The sequence below is a fragment of the Rutidosis leptorrhynchoides genome, chromosome 5 (assembly GCF_046630445.1).
Source record: "Rutidosis leptorrhynchoides isolate AG116_Rl617_1_P2 chromosome 5, CSIRO_AGI_Rlap_v1, whole genome shotgun sequence".
NCBI classification, from domain to species: domain Eukaryota; kingdom Viridiplantae; phylum Streptophyta; class Magnoliopsida; order Asterales; family Asteraceae; genus Rutidosis; species Rutidosis leptorrhynchoides.
The window spans coordinates 45009357-45026311 of record NC_092337.1 but is presented as its reverse complement, the minus strand read 5'-3'; the positions used below and the strand labels follow the sequence as shown (position 1 = coordinate 45026311).

Sequence of the window (16955 nt, the reverse complement as noted above, 5' to 3'; positions counted from 1 at the left end):
GGGGGCGTTGTAAAGACCGAACGTTAATACGTGTAAGGCAAACAACGAGCACCAAAGCACTCTTTCATCCAATCATATAATTTCTTCCATTTTCTCCTTTTTAAAAAAATTATCATTATTTTATTACTTTTTTACCCGTTCACAAATTACTTCTAACCATATCCTACAACATTTTTCACAACCCTCTTTCACTTCACTACCATACCGGCCCCTTTTTCCCACAATACTACTACACTACTATAATCCCCTCTACAACAACACAAAATTCACTTTTTTTTTTTTTTTTCCAAAAGAAAAAATATTATTAAACTCGAGAGCCCACTAAAGGGAGGCAAGCCCATTACAAAAACTTGAATGTTTAGAACAACATACATAAGACTCGATCAATGAAGAAAAAACAAAGCAAAAGTAAGTTGCGGGAAGAGCAACTATAAATGCAATACATTAGACAAAACAAGACCATGGATCCGAGATTATCCAACCTAGCCAATCCATCTTCCGATTTCTTATGCGACTTGAAATTCATTCAAAAGATTTAACTTGTATTTCCATTAGACCCGTAGGACCATTCCACGCAGAGTTAGAAAACAACTTTTGGTTCCTATTTTTCCATAGAAGATAGGCACACGTCCACTCGATTGATTGCCAAATACTCGACCATAATGAGGATAAAGAACAATTACAATTGCCGCGAAAAGCCTCATTAATGCTTACATTTGATACTGCTCCTAGAACCCACCATTTATAGACCCGATCCCAAATCTCGAGCGCACGTCGACAAAAGAATAAAGTGTGTTCAATAGTCTCCACGTCGTATCACATAGAGGGCATCTAACGGAATCTAGGTCAATACCTCTTTTATCAAGTTCGGTACGTACCGGTATTCGTCTTTTTAATACCCTCTATATGAAGATTGAAACTTTATTAGGTACCAAATAATTCTTCAAAAATTCTTCATTCGAACTCGACCCGTTTCAAAGGATTTTGTTATCAATAATAGCAGCCAATTTCTTTGTAGTGAATATCCCGTTTCCCGCTTGGTTCCAAACCCATGAATCCTTAGTCTTATCTTGTTTCACGTAAGCATTTAATAGTGCCCTAAGGGAATCAAGGTCACCAAGTGTTCTACCCGATGGTGTTCGCCTCCAATTCCCGTAGAAAGTTACATCACGATCAATCCAAGTGACTCTATCTCGTACTCGTACTTTCGACTCTTCTTCCAAGTGGAACAAACACGTGAATTTTGCTTTAATGGTATATCACTAAGCCACGGTTCACTCCAAAAATCTGTTTCGGCCCATCCCCAATCACTTTTAAAAATGAACCCGCAAAGTTGATGTCCATCTTCTCGATCAGAGTACCTGCACGTACAATATTTGACCACACGCTACTTACCCCTTTCGGCCCATTAAGGCCCGTCGGAGGAAGTAGCCCATTAGCACCATAAATACTTTTAATAATGGAAACCCAAAGTAAGTTTGGCTCGGTTTTTTCCCGCCAAAACCACTTCCCCAAAAGTGCAAGATTCTTCCCCCGAAGTGACCCGATATTTAAACCCCCATCATCATAAGATAAAAGCCACTAATCCATTTGACCCACGACAATTTTGAACGTTCCCCCGTCCCACCTCCAAAAAAAATTCTCCTAACACTCTCTAATTTTTTAACGACACTCAAAGGGGCACGAAAAATCGAAAAGTAGTATAGCGGTAAACTACTAAGAACCGATTTAACGAGCGTAAGCCTTCCACCATAAGAAATCGATCTTGCTTTTCCATTCGCGAGTTGGGAGTTGAACATTTCAAAAACGAGTTTCCAATTTTTCTCAAGACTCGTATTTTTACCAACCGGGTGTGGTGACCCGGAAAATTTCGACTTATTTAAACCAATTCTATATATGATTTAATATTTAAGCAATGCATTTTAACAAGTTTTAAAACTTTTGTAAATGAGTTTTATATAACGGTTGACCACCTTGTTTGTCCGACGATTCACGAACGTCATAACTTGTGATAATTATATAATTGTGTATGTATACATATATAAGGAAACATGCGAATAATATTTATATACGAAATGATAAAAATTTACTAGTGAATGATACAATTTCAAATTAAAATTTTTACGTATATAATCGTTTAATTTTATGATGTATTTTTTTAAATTTTTAAGAAGATACGAAGTTAAATCAAAGATGTACAAGTTGTAAAGCACAACGTACAACAATGTAACTTAAATAGTTAAATCGAAATTAATTCATTTACTATTCATATAAATAGTAAATGAAACGAAATTAATTAATTTACTATTCACATGAAAGCGACATTAGAAATTATTAATTATAAGTTACATAATATACCCTTGAAGTATTTAAGAAATGCGAATTTTTAAAATTTTAAAATTCATTCGATTAAATGAATCTTGTGATTTACTGTGGCACGAAATGATCAGCAGACTAGTACGTACACTCTACATCGAACGTATATAGTAATTTTATAAATAAATGGACATTTTTACAACTAGTTTTATAAAGCTTAAGACCAAAATAAATATATGTATTATAAAAAGTGGAACTCTTTTTATTTATACTTTTACCCGTCAATTATTAACAACAGAGTACGAAATAATGGTCTGTGAAAAACTGTCGGCATAAACTAACAAAAATGGGGCGGCTAAGATTACACACGTTTGATTCCTTTTATTATTATATTATTATATTATTATTATATTATTACTTTATTATATTATTATAAAATTATATTATATATATATATATATATATATATATATATATATATATATATATATATATATATTGTTGTGATAAAGTGAGTGGATGACAACTAATTCAATAAGTCAAAAAATGTACAGTATATTATGTATTATAAATACCCCCCATCGGATGTAATCAAAATGTGCACACATATAATATATTTCATATATCACCATTCTTTCTCTCTCTTATTTTAAGTTTATGAGTAGCCTATATTCAAGAACAAACCCACTAAAGGTAGTTATAAGCCTACTGAATTATAACACGTTATCAGCACGATTATCTCAACATTTATACTAAATATGGTTGGCTCTGCCACCTAACTAATATGGTCGGTTATACCACCTAAATGATATATGGTCGACACTGTCGCCTAATTTACATTTTATGTTATCTAACATTTATTTATGTATACTAACATTTACATTTATGTTATCTAACATTTACAGTTATGTTCACTAACATTTATATTTATGGTCGGTTATACCGCCTGAACTATATTTCTGTAATTTAACTATTATTAACTTCACTAACATTTATATTTATGTTATACATGGTCGGTTATACCGCCTGAATTATATTTTTGTAAACTAACTCTTATTAACTTCACTAACATTTATATTTATGTTATCTAACATTTATAATTACTTATGCAATTAATTATTATTTATTTCATGCATACTAATGTTTATTTTCATTTGAGCCTTCGGTGTCACATATACACCGAGACGTCAAATAATATATATATATATATGATGTATATATATTACTCAAGTAACAAAATAGTAAATCGAAATTAATTCATTTACTATTCATATGAATAGTAAATGAAACGAAATTAATTAATTTATTATTCACATGAAAGTGACATGATAGAAATTATTAATTATAAGTTACATAACATACCCCTAAAGTATTTGATAAATACGTCTTTTTAAATACATAAGATTTTCAAAATCAACAAGTTGATAAATTGATTTCATATATATACTCCGTATCTTTTTGAAAGATTTTGTCTTTTGTTCTTTTTTCCTTACGTTTGATATAAAAGAAAAAAAAAATCTTGTCCTTTATATTACTCATACGCGTTTTGATATAGTGACTTTATTCGTTAACGTCAACTAACGACGTTACAACGCTCATATATACATAAGGGTTGTTAACGTCAACTGACGACGTACAACAACTATATTTTTCAGATATAAAATAAACATCTCCGTTTTCATTTTTTCACAAATCAATCTTCATTTTTTTCAGATTACTACTCTCAAAAAGTTTTTGTAAAGATGATTCACACAAGGATGATTTTTCCTATTGTATTGGTCATATTAACTATCATCATTGTTGCTAATATACCACCGGGTGAACCTATATTCTATCCTGCCCTTGTGGTTTTATTATTTGTAATCATACCATTATTCTGTTGTTTGCTACTTATGAATTTAAAATGATTCTAATTTCATTTTATTATTTGTCTATGAATAGAAGTTGATTATGATTATGATTTATGTTATTCATCTTTTTGATAATAGAAAATGTCGAATTTGAAAAGGCTTAAATTTGCTCCTTTAGAATCAAGTGGGAACAACTACTTAACATGGGTTATGAATGTAGAAAAACATCTCGAGTCAATCGGTATTTTAGAAACCCTGAATGAAAATAACAATTGTTCCGAACAAGAGAAAGCAATGGCAAGTATTTTTCTTAGCAAACATATTGATGAGTCCTTAGAATCTACATATTATATGATCGAAGATCCAAGTGTATTATGGAAAATACTCAAAGATAGATACGATATTAATTATCAAGAAATAACGGTGATCCATGAAAGAATAAAATTGAAGATGTTAGTAGACGCTCTTATAAGAATCCCGGAGATTCTTATTAATGATCTGGTAACATGGATCATCAGTCTAGTATTTCTTGAATACATGAACATCTTGTTTAGCTCTACAAATAAGTCCCAAAAGAAAAGAAAACGAGAGTGAATTTGTTGAAAAAAATCTTGATTAAATAAACCCCGAGCTACCTTGAGACTTGAATGGTTAGAATTTTCTAAGATGCCTAGCTTGTTATATATCACTCATAAATAAATGGTTTTAGACCATAACGCATATGTTTTATTAAGTGTCATCTTTTATGTACTTCAGATTATAACTTGTTTGCAGGTAATATAATTTGATTATCTTGCTGAAATATAACTCATTATTTGCTTATCTTATTTGAAGTTTTAGTATGAATCCTGCTGAAATACAACATCAATTAAATGGTAAAGACCTATGTATTGCAGATAGTGGTAACACACACACTATACTCAAATCTAAGAAATATTTCATTGATTTGAAATCATCTGAAAGAATTATAAATACTATATTAGGTCCTGCAAAAGGAAATGGAAAGATAAAATTCATATTACCAAATGGTACGAATTTTCTGATAAACAATGTCTTGTTTTCTCCCAAATCAAAGAGAAATTTGTTAAGTTTCTCTGATATATATCATAATGGATATGATTATCAGTCAATGATAATCGGAAATGAGAAATATCTATGTAGCACTGAAAAGCTAATATAATGAAAAGCACAGCGCATATGATTAAAAACGCATATGGTGAAAAGGATATATGATTAAAAGCGCATACGATAAAAAGTGCATATGATAAAAAGTGCATATGATAAAAAAGGCGCATATGATTAAGAGCGCATATGATTAAGAGCGCATATGGTGATTAATGAAAAAGCACATATGGTGATTAATGAAAAACACATATGGTGATTAATGAAAAGCACATATGGTGATTAATGAAAAGAATATTGAGAATGAATCACCAATGTTTCTTGAAAGAATTCAAGGTTATATATATGGACCAATTCATCCATCATGTGGACCATTTTGATATTTCATGATTCTAATAGACGCATCTAGCGGATGGTCTCATGTTTGTGTGTTATCAAGCCATAATATGGCATTTGCAAAATTTCTTGCACAAATTATTAAATTGAGAACACATTATTCTAATTACACCATTAAAAGGGTGAGACTTGATAATGCTGGTGAGTTAACATCTCAAGCATTTAATGATTATTATATGTCTACAGGGATTGTTGTTGAATATCCAGTTGCTCATGTGCATACACAAATTGATTTAGCTGAATCAATAGATAAACGCTTGCAGCTAATAACTAGACAATTGGAAATGAGTACAAAACTCTCAATATTTATATGGGGACATGTAAATTTACATGATGCGACATTAATTCGCACTAAACGAAGTGCAAGTCATAAATATTCTCCATTACCAACTTAATTTTGGTCGAGAGCCAAATATTTCCCACCTTAGAACATTTGGTTGTACAGTGTATGTTCTAGTTGTACCACCACAACGCATTAAAATGGGTCCTCAAAGGAGGATGGGAATGTATGTTGGATATGAAACATCTTCAATCATAAGAACCCATGATGGGTGATGTTATTACAGCACATTTTGCTGATTGTCATTTTAATGAAATATTGTTCCCTAGATTAGGGGGAGAAATGAAATATAAATAAAATGATGTTTCATGGTGTGAACATCAATTAATGTATGTTGATCCTCGCACAAAAGAATGCGAAAAGAAAGTTCAAAAATAATGCATATGCAAGAAATTGCAAATCGATTACGTGATGCATTTAAAGATACAAAAAGGAGTGACTAAATCATATATAATAAATGCTTCAGCTAGAATTGAAATTTCAAAATCTGGCAATAATGTCACTCATGAGTCTTTGCCACATCTGAAACGTGGAAGATCAATTGGTTCCAAAGATAAAAATCCTCGAAAAAGAAAATCAGCTGATAATGAGGTAAAATAAAGTGTTCAAGAAGAACCAAATATTAATACTCCTTCTGCAGAGGATATTGATAAATGTAAATACATATATTGCGATAAATTATGCAATATTATGGAACCGAAATGGAATGACAAATATTGATGAGAATTTTTCATATAATGACATCATGAATAAAGATGATGAGCTGGAACCAAAATCTGTCATTGAATATCAAAATAGACATGATTGAGCTCAATGGAAAGGAGCAATACGAGCTGAATTAGAATCGCTCGATAAAAGAAAGTTTTCGGATCAATCGTTATCACTTTTAAAGATGTGAAACGTATGGGATACAAATGAATTTTTATCCGAAAAAATGTGCAAATGAAGTTACAAGGCAAAACTAGACTTGTAACTCAAGATTTCCCTCAAAGACCAGAAATGAATTAGGAGAAAAACTTATCCTCCTGTAATGGATACAATTACTTATTAGATACTTAATCAACCTGGTAGTTATTTAAATGCATCTCATGAATGTTGTTACTACTTATCTGTATGGATCACTTAATAGTGATATATATGAATATACCTGAAGGGTTAAGGTATCATAAGCATCTAATGCAAAACCCAAGGGAATATATTCCATTAAATCACAAAGATTTCTAAATGGGGTTATACAATCGGGACGTATGTGGTATAACCAATTAAATGACTACTTGATAAGAAAAGGGTATACATATAAACTTATTTGCATGTGTGTTTTATAAAAAACAATGTTCGGATATGTGAACATAGTTGTTTATATCAATTATCTTAAATAAAGAAATCTATGAAGTCATTCAACTTCTAGAGAAAGATTTTGAAATAAAAAAAAAAATCAAGTAATACGTTGATTTACATATTGAGCATATGACTAATGACTTACTTATACATCAAACAACTTATACCGAAAAGATTTTTAAAACATTTTAATATGGACAAGATAAAAACCATTAAGTATTCCTATGGTTGTTAGATCTCAATATTGATACTGATCCATTTCATCCTCTAGAAGATCACGAAGATCTTCTTGGTTCAGAAGTTCCATATTTTAGTGCAATTGGGGTTATTATGTATTTTACAAATTGTACAAGACCTGACATATCTTTTGCAGTTAATTTGTTGACAAGGTTCAGCTCAACCCCTACCAAAAAGACATTGGAATGAGATCAAACACATATTTTAATACCTTCGGGGAACTACTGATTTATAATTATTTTATTCTAACAACTCGAAACAAGATTTGTTTGGTTATATAGATGCAGATTATTTATCTGATCCACATAAAGCTAAATCTCAAATTGGATATGAATTCCTAAATGGAGGCACTCAATATCATGGCGTTCTAAAAAACAAACACTTAGTTGCAACATCATCAAATCATGCCGAAGCGATTGCATTACATGAAGCCACTCCGGAATGTTTTTGGTTGAGGTCAATGACACAACTCATTACTGATTCTTGTGGACTAGAACGCGATAAAAGTTCAACAACTATATATGAAGATAATGCAGCTTGCATAACACAGATGAAAGAAGGGTATATCAAAAGTGACCGAACAAAACACATACATCCTAGATTATTCTCATACACTCAAGATCTCATTAAGGATAACTAAATTGAAATGAGATATGTTCAATCCAGCAAAAACTCTGACGATCTTTTCACCAAAGCACTTCCAACTGCTATTTTCAGAACGCATGTTTACAATATTAGCATGAGGCATGTTCAAAAGATGTAACGACTCAGCGATGTCTACTTGAGGGGGAGTCAACTCCATGCTACACTCTTTTTCCCTTAGCTAAAGTTTTTTTCCCACTGGGTTTTCTTTAGCAAGGTTTTTAACGAGGCAGTACTAAGTTGCTCTTTAAAACAATTTTGTCATCCAAGGGGGAGTGTTGTGATAAAGTGAGTGGATGACAACTAATTCAATAAGTCAAAAAATGTACACTATATTATGTATTATAAATACCCCCCATCGGATGTAATCAAAATGTGCACACATATAATATATTTCATATATCACCATTCTTTCTCTCTCTTATTTTAAGTTTATGAGTAGCCTATATATAAGAACAAACCCACTAAAGGTAGTTATAAGCCTACTGAATTATAACATATATATATATATATATATATATATATATATATATATATATATATATATATATATATATATATATATATATATATATATATATATATATATATATATATATATATATATATATATATATATATATATATATATATATATATATATATATATATATATATATATATCGATCGCAGAAAAACACACACACACACATACAATTTACATACTTCGTAAGAATTATTAATATTTATTATTAATATTATTGTTATTAATATTAATCTTAATATTATTATTAATCTCATATAATTATTTATTAGTTATGTATACATAAAATATTACGACGAGGTCATGGGCGAATTATTTTCAAAACGAATTTTCGAGCGGGATGAAGCTAGGGAAATTATGAGTTATAGCTATGGAGGTTATGGGTATTGCTTGGGGGTTATGATCATAAGTCAAAGGTCAACCTAGCGTTTATCATTTCCGTTGCGTCTACGTACTTTCCTTCAATATTGAATCACAATATTGATACGTGAGCATTCATATCTTATCTTTTATATAGTAATAGTGTATCCATGTCTAGTGCTCGAGTATATATGTTTATGCATACTTGTATGCTTTAATTTTGTCATTGGATAGTTTATGATGAATCACGAATTTGATACATATGCTACTGATATAAAGTATATGATATGCATGTCATTGGAAAGCTATCGAAAAATTAATAACTTTTCATTTAGAAATCGCGTGATTTCAATGAACGGATTAAAAGATATGGTCAACTGAATTATGTTTGACGTTAATTGAAATTGTGTTGGAAACTGTAAATTAATATTTAAACAACTTGTCTATGAGATTGATAAATTGAATTTTTAGATATTACTAATCGAGTAAATGAATTTCTATATAAGACACGTCTCGTTTTGTTGAACAATTGTCAAAGTTGACTGTCTTATCATATTTTAAAGCTTTATAAATACTATAATATGATTTTACAAGTATTGAAAAACTATGTGAAATAATAAAATATGTTTGATTGTGTGACGCCCCGTACAAAACCATCGTGTACGATTCGTCAACAACAGCATCTTTACACGATCGAATACTACATGCTATTTGAAAACCAGTTTTGTATTCATAAAAGATAGTGTTTACAAAAGATAACGTGACACGAAGGTCGTTACAAAGTCATTATTTGAAAATAACATAAACTACGAATGCAAACGAAAAGTTCCATGATTGAGACATCTCTAAGTTATGCAGCGGAATTCTAGCACAGCAGGTCCTTAACAGCAAGTTTAAACACCAAGACAGCAAGTCTAAACAGCGGAAGCAACAAACCTCTAAGCACCTGAGAAAACATGCTTAAAAACGTCAACAATAATGTTGGTGAGCTATAGTTTAAGTTGTAACAGTAATGTAAGGTAGGCCACGAGATTTCAGTGTTTCAAAACAATATGAAAAGTATATGTTTAACCGTGGGCACTTGGTAACTAAATTAACGTTTATAACCCCCTAAAAGTACACTTGGCGAGTGTGTATGTTTACAAAGTATTAAACTCCCGTTAAATGCTAGCACAACTAGCCCGAGTGGGGATGTCAAACCCTATGGATCCATATCTAATATTCGCGTTCACTGGTTCAAAACCAATGATTAAACGTTACCGTGCTAAGGGGAATGTTTATGCCGTTATATAACTCACACATATGTAAAGTTTAAGTACTCGTGTTAAGTAAGTAAAACATAAAAAGCGCTTGTATTCTCAGTCCCAAAAATAGTTTAAGTAAAACACAAGTTTGAATCTTTATAACAAAATAAAAAGATAAAAGTTAAAAGATATAGATCTACAAAGTAGGTGAAGATTCAAAGCTAGAAAGCTTGAATCTTCCATGTTCTTGAAGGATTCAAATCCATGTTTGAATCTACAAGATGTAATCAAGATCAAAGCTAAAAAGCTAGACCCATGATGATGATGATGATGAATTTGTAAGAGAGAGAGAGAGGAAGAAGAAGAAGAAAAATCAATACTTACACTCTTTAGAGAGAGAAAGAACTAGAGAAAGAATTAGAGAGTGAGTGTGTGTGAATTACAAATGAAAGCAAGTGTAAAATAGATAGAATAAGGCTTATATTTATAGGTGAATGAGGTGAGGTGAGGGGTAAGGTGGCCGTGATTTTGGAGGGGGGATAAGGGAGACCAACTTTTGCTTTTTGGTTAATGGTTGTCTAAAGTTGGTGCTTATGTTAGGATCCCATGCAACATTAAGGATAATACTTGACATAAATGCTAGTATGTTCCCTCTAATAAATGGGCATTTATCTTACATAATAATGAGTCACTAGCTATTTATAATTGGGCTAATTAAATAGTCCACTAACTAGTGTAGGGTGGGCTAAGGCCCAATAAGGTAGAAAGTCCAACAAGACTAACTATTAAGCATAAGTAAATTACTATGCGTAATTAAGCATCCAAAAACCCAAGTAATTATTATTATAAAATAATAATTAAGATTTCGTAGTCATAATATTCCGATTACGACAAAAGTTAAATGTGTACGCAGTACGTAGTTTGTTTGTAACGTCAAGTGACACTAACGGTCATAAAGGTTTCCGGTGATCAAGTTAAGTATCCTACGTACTTAAAGGCATGTTTTAACACATAAATGAAAGTAATCCATGTGTACAAAGATTCCAGAGTATAAAGTAGCACAGCACGCACAAATACGCAGTTTCGCAAAAATCACAAGGCACAAAAACAAGTCGAAAAAGTCGGGTCGTTACATTACCCACCTGTTAATGGAAATTTTGTCTCGAAATTTAAGCTGAGGCAGGTGTTGGATTCGGGAAAAGGTGAGGATACTTCTGCATCATTTGATCCTCTCGTTCCTAGGTAAACTCAGGTCCACGTTTGGCATTCCATCGTACTCGAACAATTGGAATCTTATTGTGCTTCAAAGTCTAAACCTTACGGTCCATGATTTCGACAGGTTCTTCCACAAAGTAGAGTTTGTCATCAATCATAAGTTCATCGAGAGGGATGATAAGTTCTGGTTCGGCAAGACATTTCTTCAGATTCGACACGTGAAAAGTAGGGTGAACTGCGCTCAACTGAGTCGGAAGATCCAAACGGTATGCAACGGGTCCAATATGCTCCAAGATTTCAAAAGGACTAATATATAGCGGGTTTAACTTTCCGCGCTTTCCAAAATGGATCACACCTTTCCAAGGTGCGACCTTCAACATTACACTGTCACCCACGTTGAATTCAAAGTCTTTACGTTTTAGGTCGGCATAACTCTTTTGGTGATCTCGGGCCGCCTTAAGTCTCGCTTGAATTTGGACAATCTTCTCGGCTGTTTCATGGACTACCTCGGGTCTGGTGATTTGATTTTTGCCTACTTCGGCCCAACAAATAGGAGAACGGCCTTTGCGGCCATACAACACTTCAAAAGGTGCGGCATTAATACTCGAATGATAACTGTTGTTGTAAGAGAATTCAACTAGCGGCAAATGTCTCTCCCAAGCCTTTCCGAATTCAATAACACAGGCACGCAACATGTCCTCCAAAGTCTGAATCGTTCGTTCGCTCTGACCGTCGGTCTGTGAGTGATACGCGGTACTCATGTCGAGACGAGTTCCCAAGGCTTCTTGCAAAGAACGCCAAAATCTGGAAGCAAAACGGGTATCGCGATCTGAGATAATCGATAAGGGCACACCATGACGGGATACAACCTCTTTGATGTATAGTTGAGCGAGTTGTAACATCCCGCCTTTTTCCATTTATTTTTCCGTTATACTAATATAAAGTCCGTTATATGTTTATAACATCTCCCGTTGATACGCGTTTTAAATTATCTCGTTTAGGTAATTCCCGCACCCGAGCGAAAGTTGAGGGACTAAACTTGACAAGGGATCAAACCCTTGACTAGGTCAAAGGGTCAAACCCCTTTCACCCATTCATTTCATCTTCATCTCTCTCTCTTTCTCTCTAGCAAGAACACACACACCCAATTTCCAAATTCATTCAATCATCATCTAAATTCGATCTAGGAGGCTTACAACAAAATAAATTACATATTCGTGATCCTCTCTTCATCCTCTTCGTTTTGGTACCAACTTCATCTCATTTGGGTAACTTTCTAAAATCACTAGATTTTGTGTTCTTGATGTTTTTAACTTATAAAAGTGTTAATTAGTGTCTATGGCTCAAGTCTAACATGAATATGTAATTTGTATGCTCGATCTCGTTGTTTTAGTGTAACTAGCATGAACTTGAATTTTGGTGTGTTATTCTTGAATTTTGGATGATCATATGTTGTTAGATGTTAAAAGTTGATGTTTTAATTGTGTTACTAGCATCACTAGCTTCAATTTGATGTGTAGGTTGCCTTAGAAAAACTTCATGAACTTGATTATTGATTTTGGTGAATTTGGGTTAGGGTTTGATGAACTTGAAATGGACTTTTGATGCATTGAATGCCATGGATTATTATTGGTAAGTGTTTAGTTGGATTGTATGCTTGATTACCTTCGAAACGGCATATCATTCATGTAAATTGGTTGCCCGAATCATAAAATGCGTTTTTGGAACTTGAACTTTGATTATGAACGTTTAATTACGGTTTTTGGTTGTTGTAAGTGGAAGTTTGGTTGATGAATTGTGTTTAGTTGTGTTCTTTGTCAAATTACCTTTCCAACGATATAAGGTGCGAGTTCTAAATGTTAGCGGTTTGTAATTTATGCTTGAAAGAGTTTTGATTTGGGACTTGAACAATTGAGACTGACCAGGTACCAGCGCACGGCTAATGCCGCGGCGCGGCCAGACTATGTCGCGGCGCGACATAAGCCTTGGTCAGGCTCTGACCACCATGTCCAAATTACGAAAAATGTTTGGCATACTACGGACCTCCGATTCACATGAAACTTGTTCTAACATGTTCATATATGATTAAAAACCTCAGAAAAATAGTTCGGAACCCGACCCGAACGTGTTGACTTTCGTTGACTTTGACCGACCAAAGTTTGACTTTTTGTCAAACTTAACCAAATGATTATGCAACCTTCCTAACTTATTTATATACTTGTATCTTGCATGAAACTTGGCAATTTGATTTCACATGCTAAATAATCGAGTCGTAACGAGCCATAGGACTAATTGAACATCTTTGACCTATCGTGTTTACCGTTATTGATACAACCTATTGTTTAGATCAAGACTAGCATTGTTCTTTGCACACGTTTACTTGTCGAAGTACTTTACTACTCGTGCACTCAAGGTGAGATCATAGTCCCACTTTTACTCTTTTTGAACTTATATTGGGATGAGAAAACATAAACGATTCTTTTGAACTAAGTGAACACAAGAACGGGAAAACAAACATTCTACATACGAGTTTAGAACAAAATCCTCAATTCGATTATCATTAGTTACACTTGCCGGGTGTAAGCGAGAACTTATGTTATATGGCCATATGGGTTGACAACCCTCATCCTTGACGGTTCGCTACCGTCTACGGATGAAATATATTTTCGAGAATCAGTGTTTGTTCTAGCACTAAGTGATGGGGTATACAATGGAAGGAATGTTAAGCTTTGATAATTGGGTGCTCGTGAAACAAACTTTTGGAATGTATTACTATTATTTCATTGATGCAAATCTTGTGGTTCACTTGTACTTACTTACTTAAACCTATGATTTCACCAACGTTTTCGTTGACAGATTTCTATGTTTTTCTCAGGTCCTTGAACGATACATGATACATGCTTCCGCTCATTATTTGATACTTGCATTGGATGTCGAGTATATGTGCATTTCATGGAGCGTCTTTTGACTTTACTTTATACCGTGTCGCCTAGATTTCATTCGTATTATAACGTTGTAACTTAACTATTGGTTGAACAATTCTTGTAAACTTTGGGAACAATCTTTATTTTGAAATGAAGGCGACATATTTTGGTCAAACTTTGTCTTAAAGACTTACGACCACGTAACGGGACCTAAGTAGACGGCGCCGTCAAACATGATTTGGTCGGGTCGCTACAGATGGTATCAGAGCGTTGGTTGTAGGGATTTAGAGTTCATTAGTGTCAACCCCGAGTCATAGGGTACATTGGTGAGTCTAGACTACAACCGGCATATAGACTTGAAGTAGGAATTACTTGACTACTTGTGCATTTATACTCGAACGTTTCTACTCATATCTACTCTTAGTTCATCTTAATCTCACGTTGTTTAATTTGATTGACACGCCACCTTGACTATATGAAATGATGTCGAATGCACATATGAATCAGGGTAATATAATTTCCGGGATTATATTACGGTGACTCGTATGAACGTTCCGACATTATGACATAAAGAATTTAAGGCGAGTCGAGAAAAAAAAAAAAAAAAAAAAAAAAAAACTTCTCTTTATCTTTATTCTATATCACGGTTAGTATTATTGAGAATACTAATCAATGATATTCTTGTGTCTTGAAGGAACAATGGCTCCTCGTCGTGTACGCCGCAATGAAACTCCCGAACAAGCTCTCGAACGGATGATAGCTACCGCCGTAGATGCGGCCATGGCCGGTCACTCATCCAACAACAATAATAATAACAACCACAACCACAACAACAACAACAACAACAATGGAGCCGGAAACTCAAACGAGGGATGCTCCTATAAAGCTTTCATGGGGTGCAAACCTCACACTTTTGATGGAACCGGGGGACCGGTCGTGCTCACCCGATGGTTTGAGCAAACGGAAGCCGTCTTTAGCATAAGCGGTTGTCGGGACCAAGACAAGGTCAAATACTCCACTCACACCTTCGCCGGTGTCACTCTTACATGGTGGAATACTTATGTACAATCGGTGGGTACCGATGAAGCTCATGCCCTCTCTTGGGCCGATCTAAAGGAAAAGATGATTGTTGAATATTTTCCGCGCGAAGAAACCCGAAAGCTTGAGGAAGAACTAAGAGCTTTGAAAGCGGTCGGAAACGATCTTAAAGCTTATAATCAACGCTTCGCCGAACTATCCTTGATGTGTCCTAATCTTGTTAACCCCGAATCTCAAAGGATTGAGCTCTACATGCTCGGTCTTCCAAAAAGCATCAAACAAGGGGTGATGTCATCCAAACCCACTACTCATCAAGCCGCTATGAACATGGCTCGCCAACTAATTGAAACGGTTGACGAAATCGTAGTTCCGGCACCTAAGGCCGAGGATAAATCGGGCGGCAACAAAAGAAAGTGGGAACCCTCCCAATCAAGCAACAACAACTTTGCTAAGAAGCCTTACACCTCCGACGGCAAGAAAGGTTATGCCGGGAACCTACCTCTTTGCAACAAATGCAACAAACATCACTTTGGCGAATGTAGTAAGTTAATTTGCCACCGGTGCCAAGGAGTTGGTCATAAGGCCAACGATTGTAAAAGTGCTACTCCCGTCGCTCGAAAGTGACCCAATGCACCAAAGACGGGCACTTGTTACGAATGTGGCCAAACGGGTCATTATAGAAATGCATGCCCGAAAAGGAAAGATAACACCAATACGCGCGGCCGAGCTTTTAACATCAACACCGAGGAAGCCCGGGATGACACTGAACTAGTCACGGGTACGTTTCTTCTCAACAATTCCTATGTCTCCTGTTTATTCGATTCGGGTGCCGATAAATGCTTTGTATCCAAGACTTTGACTCATTCTTTTAGCACTCCACCTCTTCCATTAGATACCACTTATACCATTGAAGTGGCTAACGGGAAACTATTAAGTGCCAACACATATTACCGGGGGTGTACGTTAAACATTTTGGGTAGGGAATTTGAAATTGACTTGATACCCATGGAACTAGGAAGCTTTGATGTAATAATTGGTATGAATTGGTTAGTCAAAATGAAATCTCACATTCTTTGTGATCTTAACGCAATCCGAATTCCTATCGAGAATGGTGAACCTTTGATTGTTTATGGCGATAAGAGTTGCACCAGACTCAACCTCGTTTCGTGCCTTAAAGTTAGAAAACTACTCCGTAAGGGTTGTTTTGCGATCCTTGCCCACGTTAAGAAAGTCGGGTCCGATGAGAAGCACATCGATGATGTGCCAATTGTTAGTGACTATTCCGATGTATTTCCCGACGAATTGCCGGGTCTTCCGCCTCATCGACCGGTTGAATTCCAAATCGATCTTATTCCAGGAGCCGCACCCGTAGCACGTGCACCATATAGACTCGCTCCATCTGAAATGCAA

At 34.3% G+C, this 16955-nt stretch overlaps 1 protein-coding gene across 1 annotated transcript in view; it reads right to left on the bottom strand.

Annotated features, from left to right (window-relative positions):
• LOC139848577 (uncharacterized) overlaps window positions 1-16955 on the bottom strand; it is a 59107-nt gene that overhangs the window by 20669 nt on the left and 21483 nt on the right. The window lies entirely within an intron of this gene.